The following is a 15,182-nucleotide window of genomic DNA, read 5'->3' as shown; positions in this document are numbered from 1 at the left end:
ATGTGGCATAGCCTAGGTAAGCGATTTTTGCCTTGATAGGTTCGACATTCGACACTACTCAAGTCATGCTCGTACGCTTGCACACAAGTCGAGCATTTTATAGTGCAAATCGAGCCCTTGATTTGCACCATCTACGCAAGCACGAGCGAGATAGTGACTCTTGACCAATCATTCTATACCTTCACAAAGTGTAACTCAATATAAGCTCACATATACCACTTTTATTTTCCTATGTGGAACAAACCCATAATTCCCCAACTTTCATTACAAATGGAAAGTCCATTAACATACACAACCCAATATTATATATATATATATATATATATATATATATATTATATGCATAAATCTGTGTGTGTATACATAATTCAACAGTTGAACTTTATCATAATGTCTTTCATATAGATTTCAATTTTCATCCATGTAAGGGATAATGTTACCCTTTGAACCTTTCCTTGTAAAAGCACAATAATTCACATGTTGATAGTAGACATGATGTCTTTGAACTGTATAGCCATGTGTGTGAATTAAGATATACTTTACACATGACTTTTCTTGATACTATTCAGTTCTCGTGATTGTGTTCGTTTTGGTCATGATTACATTCTTGGTTCTGCAAGAGGGTCTAGAATTGAGCATTTCAATCTATTCAAAGTTGTCTCACTTCTCTCTTACATAGGTGATTCTATATTGCTTCTCACAAAAATCATTAAAAGTTGTAATTTTATCCTTAACATCCATTGTTTCATAATAAGAATAGATTAGGGATAACTCCCACAAGTGATCCACTAAATAAGTGCGATTAGGTTGTCCCATTGAACCTTATTCTTGGGATCCCCAATCAGTGTAGGTTGGGTTTTCCTTCACACCAATTTATTCTATAGGCCTAAGCCTCATTCTCTGTGACGATTTCGCAACTAACTCTCTGTTTAATCATTGAGTCTTTAATTATTGTGTTAGCGGATCCTCTATATTATTCTTTGACTTTACATAGTCAACATAGATAACTCCAGTTGAAAGTATGGTATTGTGTAACGTTCCGAAAATTTGAAGATCCACGTAAACCACATGCATGCAAGTTATTAAATTTTTTTGTATTTTATTAAATTATTTTAATGCATTAAAAACATGTTTATTACATGGATATGTGTTTTAATTATTGGTTAAATTATTTATTTAATTTTTAAAAAAACGATTTTTAACGATGCATGATTTATGATTTGCATTATTTTAAATTATTACATGTTTATTTGATGCACGTTAAAATATTTTCTCGAGTTTTATGTTTCAAGCGAATATTTGATGCGGGATCGGTAAAAGAGACTGGTGACGATTTAGGCGATTTATGAAAATGGGGTATTTTATTTCAAGTCAAGAAAATTAGTATTTTAAATGATTTATGAAATTTTGAGCATTTTATAGCCTAATCTAATTTATTATGTGATTTTAAGATTTTCAAATACCAATTTGAAAATTTGGAGATTTTAAACTTGAAACTTGGTACTCAATTATTTTATTTAATCTTTGAGTAGTATTGAATAATTAGAGTATTATTATTTTTGTTACTAATTATTTAATTAAGTACTTTTAGCCCCTAATTAGTTAATTAATTAATTAATTAAGCAATTTATTTCACCTAAATCTACACTAACACACGCGCGCGCGCACAACACACACTACACGTTTTCTTTGGAGGAGATTAGTAGGGTTCTTGTGCTCTTTCAGCAGCCACCATCTCAACCCCTCTTCATGTCAAAATTTTTGAAGATTTATGTTGATTTTTCGAGAAAAAATCGTGTAGCAAGCGTCCCCCGGTCATCTCTCCACAGTCCACCGCGTCGGTATTCGTTATCTTCGAGCGTTTCAAAGCAAAGGCATGTATATTCTTTCGGCTTTGCATCGATCTTGTCATAGTATATGTTTTGATGTTAATTGTGTGTAAAAATTCATGTATGTTGTGCAAAAGTTTGAGCAAAAATGTTTTGAAACGATTTTGGATCAAAATTTTAGATCTCAAAACGAGTTTTCTGTCATTTTGATTACTGTAAAATTTCGGTTGGTTTTCTGGAAAAACTTTCAACATATAAAACGTATTACTTTTTGATACCTTCGATTTGACAGTAAATTCGTAATTTTTGGACAAGAAATGAGTGATCTATGATCATTTTCGTATGACTGCTCAAACTGTGATGTTTAAATGATTTTTTTAGATATCAAAAACCGAAACTGCTGTCATTTCAAATCCTGCAAATTTTCGTTCGGTTTTTTGGAAAAACTTTCAACATATAAAACGTAGTACTTTTTGATATATTTGATTTTACAGTAAATTCGTAATTTTTGGACAAGAGACGAGTGAGATATAATCATTTTCGTGTAACTGCTCAAATTGTAATGTTTTAAAAAAAAGTGTTCTTCGAGTGCCGCAGGGCGGCGCTCGGGCGGTAAGATTTTACCGCCCGAGCGCCAAACATTCTGGAAAAAAAAAATTTAATTTTTGTCTTGGGCAGGCATGCATAATGTATTAGTATGTTCGACGTGCAAAGAAAATATTTTATGTTTTTGAGGTATGCTAATTGTCTTGTGACCAAATTATGAACGGGTTTGGAAGTCGATGAACGTGGCCGACGACCTCTCCACCCCGGTAAAGCATGACCGGGTTTAGATCATTATTGCAAAGCGGCTAAGTATGATCAGAGACCAATCTACCCGGTAAAGCATGACTGGGGATCTCATGTATGGGGTAGTGAACATCCCTGCCAGTCCAGTACTATGGTTTAGTCTGATCAGGCGCATTTATGTATGAGTCACTTACTTTGAAACATATCTCTACGCAAAATGATGATGTTTATGTATGCTCAAGTATGTATGATGTAAGTATGTTCATGAAAAGTTTTATGAAACGATGGCACGTCTATGTTTATGTAAGTACGTTCAAGTTCAAGTATGTATGGTCTATTTTAAAATGTATGTGGTTTTATTATGTGGTACTTGTTATTTCTAGTTTATACAATTTGAGTCTTTAGTCTCACTAGACTTAATCGATGCAGGTGAGGACGAGTATGAGGAGACGAGGGGTGGGGACCAATGAGCCGGCTCAGTCTGTACAGGAGGCTAAACCCGAGGACCGCCTATGTTTTAAAAACTTTATGCATGTTATTTCAAATACTCTGATTTTCTACGAGATCGTTTACGTTGTTTAAATGTTACCTTTTGGCAAACTTGGTTATAACTGTTTCTACTTCACATAATTTTAGACGAACATATTATTTTATGGCAATTTGAATGATTTCTATTTATTTAAGAAATTTTTTTTATTTTTTTGGAAATTTTAAAATAGTTTAAAAGTACGGTACGTTACATATTGTGTCTACGATGTATATTCCTCCAATCGCAGATTGACTATCACAATGTATACATATGGTCGGCACATGTTTTTTCCATCCTAGAACATCTTCTAAGAATTGACACAGTCATTTAGCCTCTTCAGCACATTTGTCAAGAACTATAAACTCAGATTTCATCGTGGATCTGGCTATTACAGTTTGTTTAGAAATTTCCACGCAATATTTGCACTTCCAAAGTGAATACAAATTCACTTCGTAGATTTTGAGTCTTTCATGTCAGATATCCAGTTTGCATCATTGTATCATTCGATAACAGTGGGATATCTGGTAGTGCAATCCATGGTCACGAGTGTACCTTAAGTATCTTAGTAATCTGATAATTGCTCTCCAGCGTTCAACTCCTGGATTACTCATGAATCTATTCAATTTTCTTATTGTATAAGCTATATCTAGCCTTGTACAACTCATTAAGTATATCATACTTCCAATGCTTTGAGAGTATTCTAATTGAGAGATACTCTTACATCGATTTTTTGATAGATGTTGACTTGTATCTATATGGGTTCTAGCCAATGTAGAGTCATCCTATTGAATTTCTCAAGGATTTTGTCCTCTTAATGTGACTGACTTAGAACTAGCCCTTCTACTATGAATTTTAATTTCAAGGATCACATCGATAAAGCTCAAATCTTTCATGTCGAATCTTGAGTTTAACAACTTCTTGGTGGATTTAATCATCTTATCATTGCTATCAATTATAAGTATGTCATCTACATAAAGAAATAAAATAACATAACCGTTTTAATGTTCTTCATTTATATACTTTTGTCACATTTACTGAATTTAGATTCACTTTCTATCATGGTTTTATCACATTTTTCGTGTCATTGCTTTGGTGCATTTTTAAGCCGTAAAGAGACTCCACGCGTTTACAAACCTTATTTTCTTGCTCAATCATAGGAAATTCTTTAGGTTGTTCCATTAAATTTTCTCTTCTAAATCTCCATTTAAAAAAGCTGTCTTTGCGTCCATTTGGGGTACTTCAATATTCTGCAAGGCGACAATCGCAAGTATCACATGAAAAGATGTTATTTTCGTTACAGGATAATAAAGGTCAAAGTAAACAAGTCATTCACGTTGATGATAACCTTTGATTACCAATATGACTCTATACTTATCTATAGTTCTATTTGATTTTATTTTCCATTTGAAAATCTATTTATAGCCTAGTGGTTTGCTTCCCGGAGAAAGATCCGCTAATTCTCATGTATGATTTTGTAAAATGATTCCATTTCGGAATTGATAGCCTCTTTCTATAAAGATCCTCTCGGATAAATTCATCGCTTCTTTGAAGCTTTGAGGTTCAATATCATGGTGAACTTCTTGTTCTTTTTCAATTGTCTCATGTAATCTTTTGGATGAACTTGGTGTTTCCTAAGATTTTCATGGAAACATGTGTTAAAAAACGAATCATTTCTTGATTCCATGATCTTATTCTTGTGAATATCAGGTATTTGAGATTCATATACAAGAAAATGATAAACACTTCTGTTTTGAGCATATCCAATGAAAATGCAATCAACTATTTTTGGTCTTATCTTTACTTTTTTCGGAGAGGATGCTTATACCTTGGCAAGACACCTCAACACTCGCAAATATTTGTAGGAAGGGGTTCTTCTTTTCCATGAATCCAATGAACTTTTATCTTGCTTCTTTCGAGGCCCCTTATTTAAAAAGTAATTTGCTGTTAGAACAGCTTCCCCCACATGTTTTATGGTAAACCAGAACTTAATAGCAATGCATTCATCATTTCTTCCAAGGTGCGATTCTTTCTCTCTGCAATGCCATTTTTCTGAGTAGAATAAGGTGTACTTCTTTTGTGTTTGATGCCATGTTGATTAAAAAACTCAGCAAATGGTGATCCATATTCATCTCCACGATCACAAAACTAAATCTCTTAAACACTATTTTGCTTATATATATGTAAACACATTGCACATGGAGCTCTTCTACGTTGTGACCTCTTATTTTATCCTAACCTCTAAAAATTCTTTAGAATAAAAATTTCGGATCAGCTGTGGACACGATTGGATAGGTGTTTATATAGATGAACGATCTATATGTGTTGATTTTTGTGCCTACGATTGTAGGAATGGTTGATGTGTAGTGGTGATGGTTATTAGATTTTCTAGTGTGTGTGTTTGTGTTATTTTTGTATATGAGTGGTGGCATATTGCAGGTTTAGCTGATTAGTACTTATTATAATGTTTTAAATCAGCTTACGTAAAACACATGTTTAAAAATATAAAATGTAATAAAATAATTTAAATAAATTATCTAAAAAAATAATTTATATTATTTGGAAGTAATTATATGTTTATGTTTGAAATTTTTTTATTTTATTAAATTGAGGATTTTCAGGCAAATATCTGATGCTTGGCCGAGGGAAGGAGACCGATGACGATTGCACAAAATATTTTTTAAAATTATATTTCTTACAATTAGGAGGCTCAAAAATTTTTATTTAGAGGATGAAATTTCTAAAAATTGTATAGATTTAGTATTTAATTGCAAGCTGATAGTTATTTCACTCTAAAAATAGAATTTCGGTATTGTATGAGACTTTTTGGAAATATGCACTATAAATTCGAAAATTTTGATTTTTTAAAATTACATGCATATTTTATTAGTCTTATTAGGCCTAAATAACAAGAATTGAGATGATTAATTGAAGTCTATTTGTACTAAACTTAAAAGGACCCAAAACCCTAAGCCTATAAGGGGATTTTCAAAAAAAAAAAAAAAGAGAGGAGAAAACCTAGGGTTCCTAGCAGCTGCAGTTGCTGAGACCTAGATGGACAAAAACCAGTAGAAAATGTTAATTTATAATGAGTAAAGAGAAGAGAAGTCGTCTCCCGATCGTGCTCTTCTCTCATTTACGTCAGTTTTTGATTTCGAGTATTTTTAACGTAAAGCACATTCTAAACCATTATTTTTGCACCATTCAAATCATATTATGTGTTTTATTGATGCCTTGCATGAAAAAAAATTTAGCCATGGTTTTGGGCAAAGAATTTTAAAGAGCCCAAAAATCTCGGACTTTCAGCAAGTTTCAAATTTTACTCTTTGTTATTTTAAATTTTGTGATTTATATATTTTCGTTTTCTCAAAATGTTGTCAACTGAAGATTTTTAGTACTCAGTGTTATCTTCGATTGTATAGTAAATTCTCAAGAAACAAACGAGATATGGTTTTTCTCGTAGAAATGCTCAATATGAGCAAAAATTTTAAGTGCCAACCCATCATCCTCTATTCTTTTGGTTACTGCGATTTATAGCTTTATTTTCTGGAAATTTCATCAATTGAAGATTTCTAATACTCAGAGTTATCTTTGACTTGATTGTAAATTTGAAATTTGAGTGAGAAACGAAGGAGATATGAGTTTTATTCGTATATGCACGAGGTCTGTGCCTAAGACACGGACCGTAAATTTACTTTTTAAAAGTGTGTATAAAGTATATGGAATCCTCGAGACATGTTTATTATATGATCTATTTAAATGAAAAAATATTTTGTGGAATGTGAATTGACTGTGACTAAGAGTTAGTGATGGCTCCATAAAAATCGAAGCGGCGAACTCGCAATTAAAATGGGGAAAACCATCGAGAATGGGGACGTGGATCTGAAATGGGTAATTGATCTGTTGATAACGGGAACGGTGAACTTACCATATTATGGTTAGAGGGATTCGACAATAACGGGGTCGTTGAGCTCTACCAGCCTGATACTACGGTTTATATATTGATCAATCTAATAGAAGACTCACTTTCAATGAACAAACTTCACAAAATATTTATGAGGAGAGGTTTATGTTATGAACAAAAAGTATTTATAAGGTTTAAGAATGATGTGGATGCATTTGATTTAAAAGCAAATGTATTTTCAGTTAATGTAATTTTTTAAATGCATATGATTGCATATTTATTACTTGTTATAATGGTTTGAATGCATCGAGTCATTAGATTCACTAGGTTTGAATGTGTGCATGTGAGGATGATGCTGAGATAGGACGGGCAGACTACTGAGAAAATCTGGACCAAAGACAGTATACTTCCAAAGAACTTGCATTCCGCTATAATTTAAAGTTTAACGTTGACGAGGGAATTTTTATTTAGCATGGTCGAGATTTTTTTTTATTTGATGAATTTTATTGCCAATTGAGTAGAACCTTATTCAAATATTATTCTGATATTTACTCGTTATCTGGATAGTTTTGAAAATTTAGAATTTTTATTTAAATGTGGTATCGATTTAACTTTTCATTAAAATTTTATCAAACCGAGGTTCCGAGTATTTTTCCCGTGAGTAGTGTTTTTGTGAATAGTGAAAAAAATACTTGTGTTATTTATTTAAAATTAGAGTTTGGGATGCTTCAGTTGGTATCAGAGCAAAGCTCTTGTAAGAATTGTGCCTACTGCCGGTTCCGAGGAGCTCAAGGAGTCACGCCTCAAGTCTGTGAGTTTTAAAACTTTAAATTTTAAATGTTTGAAATTAAATGTTTTTATGACTGCTAATAGTTGAAGACACTGGTGTCATGAATTTAAATACATTTTGGTTGCGTGTTGAGTTGGATTATGATTACAGATATGCCTATGAGACTCATTATCTACAGACATGAGGAAAATGACCAGAGGGAGGAGAAGAATGAGGAGGTAGCACCCCCACCACCTCCACCTCCACCTCCACCTCCACCGGCACCCATGGACGTGAGTGCTCGTGTGCTAGAGGGAATGGCACAACTGTTGGAACAACATGCTGAGACTGCTCGTAGGGTCCTACCAGAGGCGGTATATGAGCGCTTCAGGAAGATGGACCACAAGGGTTTATATGGCACTACCGATCCGTTCGTGGTTGAGGGATGGATCAGGTCCTTGGAGGTGATATTCAGATTTATGGACATGGCAGATGTAGATAGAGTGCAATGTGCCACTTACTTGCTGAAGGATGATGCTTCTTTGTGGTGGGAAGGAGTAAAGAAATCAGTGGACTTGAAAACTTTGACTTGGGAGGAGTTCAAGAGAATATTCTACAAGAAGTACTTCCCACAGATGTGTTATCCAAAATGAAGAGAGAATTCATTAGTCTTCGATAAAAAGATTTATCTGTTGCTGAGTATGTCCAGAAGTTTTACAGATGGTCCCCTTTGTGCCCCTAATTGCCAAAGACGCTGCTGAAAAGTTGATGCACTCCATGGATGGTCTAAGGAATACTATCCACCACGATGTTCTGATGGTGGCACTCGACTGAATATTATATGGCTATCACCAGTGCCTACCGGGCAGAGCAGGCTCTGAAAGATATTGATTGGGAATGGAGAGACAGAGGCTGCATTTGCAGTAGCAGCAGAACAATAAGCCTTTTGCAGGACCACCCAGATTCGAGGGACCACCAAAGCCTCAAGGACAGCAAAAACAGCAACCACAAAATCCAGTTGCTCGTGCAATGAGTTCAATTGCCACTATTTCGTCAAGTGCGTGTAGGGGACTGGCAAGTACTTCAAACGTGGAGAGGTTGCCAGTCATACAATTGCCCAAAGTTGCGATAGCCAAATATTGACAGGGACTATGTGATGCATGCAGAGCAGGCCGAGCCAAATATTACTCTTATCATAGGTATTATAGTTAATTTAGCATTTTATACCGTCGAATTTTTTTGAATGTTCAGATTGAGATGTTAGAATTATTCTTGGTTTAAGTTTTCGGAATTGTGGTTATTAAATAAGAAACTTAAAAGAAACTTGGGAATTTCAAATTGACGGTGTTGTGGATTTTAAGAATTTGTACGGGGTGTGATGTTTTTATCACATGCATGATTTGTATCGCGAATGTAGCCACTAATTCTTTATTAGATTCTGATGCTACCCACATATTTATATATGAATCATTTGTGAATCGTTTTGGAATCACACATGAACGACTGGAATTGGGATATAGAGTGACAGTCCCTTCAGGGGAGGAGATGTTATCCACAAGTTTTGTTAGAAGTGTGGAGCTCGAGTGTCAGGGGAACATTATTCATGCATATCTTATTATGTTACCAATGCCCGAGTTCGATATTATATTGGACATGGATTGGTTGATGTTAAATGGAGCCTCGATTGATTTCCATCAGAGTTTAGTATCGATCAGACCGACCATGGGAAATCATTAATCTTTGAGGCAGTCAAGAACATGCAGATGCTGCATGTTAATTATGGCGTCTGTGGAAGGGAACTTTTGCTTAAAGGCTTCCAGATATTTCTAGCCAGCATCACTTCAGTTCCCGACGCAGTTGATCATCTTATAGATGAGGCAGAGACAGCCAGGAAGTTTCCCGATGTATTCCTTAATGATGTAGCTGGCATTCCACCCGAGAGAGAGTTGGAATTCGCTATCGAGTTGTTATCGGGTACAATGCCAATCTTTAAGGTACCGTATCTTCTAGCACCAACAGAGATGAAAATCTAAAAGATCAGATTTAGGAGTTGCTAGATAATGGATTATTCATCCCATTTCCTCTCCTTGGGACGCGCCAGTATTATTCTTGAAAAAGAAAGATGTAAGCATGAGGCTCTGCATTGTTACCTAGAGTTGAGTGTTGGAATATTTCATGTTTGCAATCTTAATTTTGATGTTAACAAGAATTTTTATTGTATTTCTAATATATTTACTCATGCATGAAGTTTCAAACACAAGAAGCAAACTGAAACTGAATTTATCCAAACTGAATTTATGGCGTGCTTCGGTATTTTGATGATATCTCTCAGCTGGATGATTCAAATGACAATTCGTTAGCTAGAATGATTAGAAATTCAATTTGGAACAAGTCTTATTTAAATTCAATTGGACAAAATCTGATGTTATCAAGGTCTAACTGATTGCTGAATTACCTAACCGATTGCACGAAAACAACAATCAGTTTGGTATGAGCAGTTGCGGTATTTTGGTCATATCTCTCAGCTCGATTATTGGAATGAAGCGATTCAATATGCGTTGTAAAGATAAGACGGTGATCTACAAATCATATTCAGAAGTTCAAGACTGAGTCGAAGCTTAAGATGCTGATAAATGACAATGAACTACTGGTTTTGCACAAACTGAAATCAGCCCAGCTGAAACTGAACTGAACCACACCAGTTGAACTGAACCAGACCAGAACTGAACTGAATCGTAGCAGCTGAAACTGAACCAGACCAGCTGAACTGAACCAAACCAATTGAACTGAACTAGTTGACCAGAGTTGACCACTCGGGAAAATGTCCATAAAGGCGAATTTGACTATTGCAATTTCAGAAACAGTACAGAAATTTTTCAAACGGTCATATTCTTGTATCTAACGTATATATCATTGTTGGAGCCTATAAATACCACATCTTGAAGATCAAACAAGAGCTTTTGAGAGGGATTCAAAGCATGGACAGTTAGAATGAAGAAATCAGCTAGTTGAGAGCACAAGCCCTTGTGTGAGGATACATTTGAGATGTACATTGTAAAGGATATATTCCCCACACACAATCACTCACACATATACAAAAGAGTTGAACTTCAAAGATTAGTTGAGTGAGTCCTGCACAAAGACAATAAACTTGTGTATGTAGTCTTTGCATATGAGACATTAAACAATATGCTGATTGTGAGGTGTTGTTTGCAATCTTGAGTGCTAGGAGTTTCAATTAGGCAAGAGATAAGTCTTTGAAATGGGTTTGTACAATGTGTTTGTTGGAACATTTCATATTCGCAATCTTAATTTTGATGTTAACAAAATTTGTTTGTTTATTTTTAATAATCTACCTTAGTGCGCAGATAGCTGAAACTGAAATAATCAGTTACGAGCCAAAATTGAAGCTGTCGAAGACGCAAACTGAAAGCATCAACTGATCAACCAAACTAGACCAGTTCAACTGATGTATCGTAAATGAGTTCAACTGATTGTTCAGTTGATAGGTGGTTCAGCAGAAGAACCTCAGAAGCCCAGCCAGCCGAAGGAGTGTTCAACTGATGACGAGCCCAACTGAGATCAGTTCAACTGAACAAGAGTGAAATCAGTTCAACTGACGAGTCAACTGATTTCACCAGCCCAACTGAAGACCAGTACAACTTACCAGTTCAGAACATCAGTTAGGAGCAATCAGTTACAGATCAAGACAAGCTGAACTTAGTTGAATACAGCTGTGCGCAAAGGTACAAAAACTTTTGTCCAATCAAAAGACAATAATGGACGTTGCATCAGAGCTTAAAGACAAAAGTGTTCCAGAAAGAACAAGACAAATTTCGAGGAACAGATTCAAAATGCAACGGATACAATAATTGAGTCTCACTGTACGATCAAACTTCGTGCCTATAAATAGAAGGTGAAGATCAGTGAAGAAACATACAACACAAGAAGAAAAGAAAAGGACACGCTTCAAAGTCATATCAGCTTAAGAGAGAAGCATTCAACCCAGTCGAGGGAACACTTAAACGTGTTATCAGCTTAGATTAGAAGCATATTTCCCTCAGTGTGTGAGAACACTTTCGGGTAGTTCACAGATATCAGTTCTCACACATACACACACCATCACTCAATTTCTGTCTTGCACAAAGACGTAAAACATGTGTATGTAGTATTTCTCACATAGACATTAAAGAAGTGTTGGCTAGAAGGTGCTGCCTTCAGTCTAGTCTAGGAGTTCAGTTTAGGCAGTAGTGTAAGTTCTAGCTGGGTGGGTTTGTACAAGGTGTTTTATAGATCAAAATCTTCTAGTAAATCCTACCCGAGGTGGTAGAAGGGGTGACGTAGGAGCAGTTGAAGTCTCCGAACATCCATAAAAATATATTGTGTACTTTAACTGTTAACCCCTTGCTTTAAACTGACTTGATCAGTTCGAGTATCTATCAGTTCAGTTCTCATCATAAATGAACTAATACATGCGAGAACTGATCCCCCTTATCTTCAGTTAATTAGTTACACAAGATTAAAAGCTTTAACCGATCAGTTTTCTTACCGAAGGATTACTTCGAGTATTTTTCGCTTGATTTAATATCAAACTCGATATAATTCATCGGTGTATACATTCTTAGAACACGAGCTATTGCAGCTCTTGGAGAATATTTTGTTTGAAGCACCTCAAGGTGCTCTGCAAACGATCCTTCAGTGTTGTATAAATCAAAGTCTTCTAGTTGATCCTTCCCAAGAGGAAGAAGAGGTGACGTAGGAGCATTTGAAGTCTTCGAACATCTATAAACAAATTTGTGTCTATTTATTTGTTGCGTCTACTTATTATTTTCATAGTTTTAAAGATGCATTGTTGAAGCATTTTACGTGTTCTTCAAATACCAAAATATTGCATACCTAGTATTTGATAAAATACTTCAACCAAAATATTTTTACCCATTCAACTTGCATATATTTTAAATGCTTTAAAAAATGTTTAATCGGTTTCTACGAAGCATTATTTCGAGTGTCTTTCGCTTGGTTTGAACACAAAACTCGATTTAATTCATCGGTGTTCAATATTTCAAGAATCGAGCTGTTGTCACTCAACGATTATCCCCCTAATCGATCTTGTCATAGAGTAACAATGAAGAATAAATATTTATTTCTGAGGATTGAGGACCTAATTGATCAGTTGCAAGGAGCTTCGATATTCTCGAAGATAGATCTTCGTTCGGGATAACATCAGTTGAAGGTAAAAGAAGCAGATGTGCATAAGACAGCCTTCAGAACTCGTTATGGGCCTTATGAGTTCTTGGTAATGCCATTTGGGTTGACAGATGCCCCCAAAGATCTTCATGGATCTCATGAATCGCATATTCTAGCCGAACCTATATAAGTTTATTATAGTGTTCATAGATGACATCCTGATTTTTCGAAGAGCAAGGAGGAGCACAGACAACACTTGAGAACATTATTGCATGTACTTCGGAAACAAAAATTTTTTGCTAAGTAACCTATATAAGTTTATTATAGTGTTCATAGATGACATCCTGATTTTTCGAAGAGCAAGGAAGGAGCACAGACAACACTTGAGAACATTATTGCATGTACTTCGGAAACAAAAATTTTTTGCTAAGTACAACGAGTGCGAATTCTGGTTAGAGAAGGTAGTATTCTTAGGTCACATTATTTCGAGTGAAGGATTAGAGGTTGATCTGTCTAAGGTTGAGGCAGTGAAGGAGTGTCCAGTGCTTAGAATTGCACCTGAGATACGCATTTTCTTAGGCTTAGCTGGCTGCTATCGTAAATTTATCAAGGGATTTTAATCCATTGCAGTGCCATTGACAACCTTGATAAAGAATAATACTAAATATGTATGGGGAGATGATTGTCAGAGGATCTTTGAGAAGCTGAAGCAAGCACTTAATGCAGCATCGGTTCTAGCTATGCCATTAGGGCAAGGAGACTATATGTTTTACAATGGTGCTTCGAAACTTGATCTGGGCAAAATTGAAGGTGAATGAGAAATATTATCCAACTCATGACCTTGAATTAGAAGCAGTTGTCTTTTTCTTGAAGATTTGGAGGCATTACTTGTACAGTGAGAAATGCAAAATCTTTACCGACCACAAGAGTCTCAAGTATTTTTTCACCTAGAAGGAGTTGAACATGAGACAAAGATGTTAGTTAGAGCTTGTGAAGTGCTATGATTGTGATATCACCTACCACCCAGGGAAAGCTAATGTCGTTGCAGATTCCTTGAGCAGGAAGACAGTAGTCATAGCCCAACTATCACTGCAAAAACCTCCTCAAATAGAGATTCAGATGTTTGATCTAGAGATTTTTGCTAGGGGCAACGCTCCTAGATTATCCACACTGATAGTACAATCTACATTGAGAGATCATATTCATATTGGACAGTTAACTGACGAGCAGTTGCAAAAGTGGAAGAAGTGGGATGAGTCTAAATGCAACATGTAATATTCAGCAGGAGGACGGCAGTTGTCAAGTATAGAGTTCAACTTTGAGTTCCTAGCGCTGATCTTCTTAGAGTTGAGATTACGACAGAGGCCCATATTTCTCTTTATTCTATACATCCAAAAATTACGAAGATGTATAAAGATCTACAACGACTGTATTGGTAGCTAGGTATGAAGCGAGATATCCTGCGTTTTGTGTCTGAATTCCTAACTTGTCAACAGGTAAAGGCAAAGCACTAGAGGCCAGCAGGGATGCTTAGGCAGCTTCCTATTCTCGTGTGGGAATGAGAGAACATTACGATGGACTTTATAATGCGATTGCCGAGGACAGTAAAGGGACTTAATGCTATATGGGTGATAGTTGATCTTCTCAATAAATCAGCACATTTTCTGTCGATAAAAAGGACTTTCTCAATGATGCAGTATGCAGAGTTGTACATTTAGGAGATAGTTAGACTACGTGGAATACCAATTTCTATAGTGTCTGACAGAGACTCAAGTTTTACATCGTCCTTCTAGAAGAGTCTACATTCCGCTTTGGGGATTAAGTTATTACTTAGTACGTAATTTCATCATTAGACAGATGGTCAGTCGGAGATAGTGATACAGATCCTAGAGGACTTACTGTGCATGTGTGATCGATTTTCAAGCAAGTTGGGAATCAAAGCTACCTTTAGTGGAGTTTACCTATAACAATAGCTATTAATCATCTATAGATATGTGATAAAGATAAAAAATTGTATATTAATTAAATGTTTTATAATATAAATATATAGTTTTTGTTTTATTAAATGTTTAAATATTACATGTTTTATAATAAATTGTATAAAATATAAGTTGTTGTGTAATTATAAGTTTTTACTATTTTTTACAGGTTCGATAAAACAAGAATAACCTTGGCGTT

Source organism: Primulina tabacum, chromosome 4 (genome assembly GCF_025594145.1).
Source record: "Primulina tabacum isolate GXHZ01 chromosome 4, ASM2559414v2, whole genome shotgun sequence".
In the NCBI taxonomy this organism is placed as follows: Eukaryota; Viridiplantae; Streptophyta; class Magnoliopsida; order Lamiales; family Gesneriaceae; genus Primulina; species Primulina tabacum.
Note: the sequence above shows the minus strand (reverse complement) of the source record.